Raw genomic sequence first — 1413 nt, 5'->3', positions numbered from 1 at the left:
GCCACAACGCCTGGCTATTTTTTGGTTGCAGCCGTCATTGTTTTGGCGCACCGGACCTGGATTCGAACCCGCCACGTTAGATGTATGTGGCTGGCGCCTTAGCCACTTGAGCCACAGGCACCAAGCCAGATCTTAACATTATTAAAAGGTCTTTACAGAAGACTCAGTGTTCACAGTTTCCTACTACTGTTTGTATGTTTTATGGTCAATATTATCTACTCATGCCAGCAATGAAGATAACTAATTGTGTGTCATTGAGTAAGTCATTTAATTCTCATTAATTCAGTTTTACCAGTTCTAAAATGGTATCTAGTAGATCTGCTGTACTGTTCAGTTCTCAAATAAAATTGTTAAGGGATAATAAAAGGGAAGCCAAAGGAGAAAAGTAAAAAATTATACTTACTGAGTACCTGTTGTATTCAGGATGTATATTGGTATGTATTTTCTTATTTTATCTTCTCCACACCCAACTTTATTTTTTTTTGAGACAGAGTCTCACTACGTCACTCTTGGTGGAGTGCCCCGGTGTCACAGCTCAAGTGATCCTCTTGCCTCAGCTCCTGAGTAGCTAGGAGTATGAGTATGTGCTACCATGCCTGGCTAAGTTTTAAAATTTTTTGTAAAGATGGGGTCTCTCTTTCTTTTCAGTGTGGTCTTGAACTCCTGGCTTCAAGCAGTCTTCCTATCTCAGCCTCCCACAGTGCTGCGATTACAGCCTTGGGCTATCACAGCTGCCCTGATCATCTTTTAATGCAAAATTCAATTTCTGCCTCTTAGACATTTTACTGCTTCCTCTGAAGTTTAAAGTTATTTCTTGTACCATTCACATTCGGTTTGTTCTCTCTTCCTTTTCATGTGTGTACTTCTTATTTATTACTCTGTGACAAGTTTTTGTTCCTTGTAGACAGACACCCTGGCTACTATTTAGTATGATCCACTTTATTGTACATATAGTAAATGTGTTTAAGAAAGGTATTAATGGATGAAAGAATGAGATAATCAGAAATGCCATGAAACAAAAGTTTTCTGCACATGGTTAATAATGTATTTTCCATGTTACAAAAGTAATGATCATCGTAGAAAAAAGTTACTGTCACGTTATAAAATATCTTTACATTAAAGGAAGAAAAAAAGATTTCATTTAAGGCTCTGTTTTTCTAAATAAAAATTTTAATGGCAGCAATTCAGGTGAATTTTTATGTCTTTTCAGATATTTAAAAATTATTCTTTATTAGTATATACTGTGAAATAATAAGCAATAATTAGCCTTCCTAAGTTCTAATGAACATATTAGAATATACTTAATATTATATGCCAAGTATGGTTTGACTGTCAGAAGGAATAGAATGCAATCCTAGCTGCTTTTGGATCCGACATTCCTATTACATAATTAGATTTTTGTTAGATCTCTCA

The 1413-nt window shown here is 35.5% G+C and overlaps 1 protein-coding gene across 1 annotated transcript in view; it reads left to right on the top strand.

Moving 5' to 3' along the window:
* Positions 1-1413, top strand: part of ADAM10 (ADAM metallopeptidase domain 10) — a 117141-nt gene that overhangs the window by 1738 nt on the left and 113990 nt on the right. The gene's annotated exons all lie outside the window — the stretch shown is intronic.

This window comes from Otolemur garnettii, unplaced genomic scaffold, assembly GCF_000181295.1.
Source record: "Otolemur garnettii isolate 467f Iridium unplaced genomic scaffold, OtoGar3 scaffold00011, whole genome shotgun sequence".
NCBI classification, from domain to species: Eukaryota; Metazoa; Chordata; class Mammalia; order Primates; family Galagidae; genus Otolemur; species Otolemur garnettii.
Note: the sequence above shows the minus strand (reverse complement) of the source record. Positions and strands in the feature narration are given on the sequence as shown.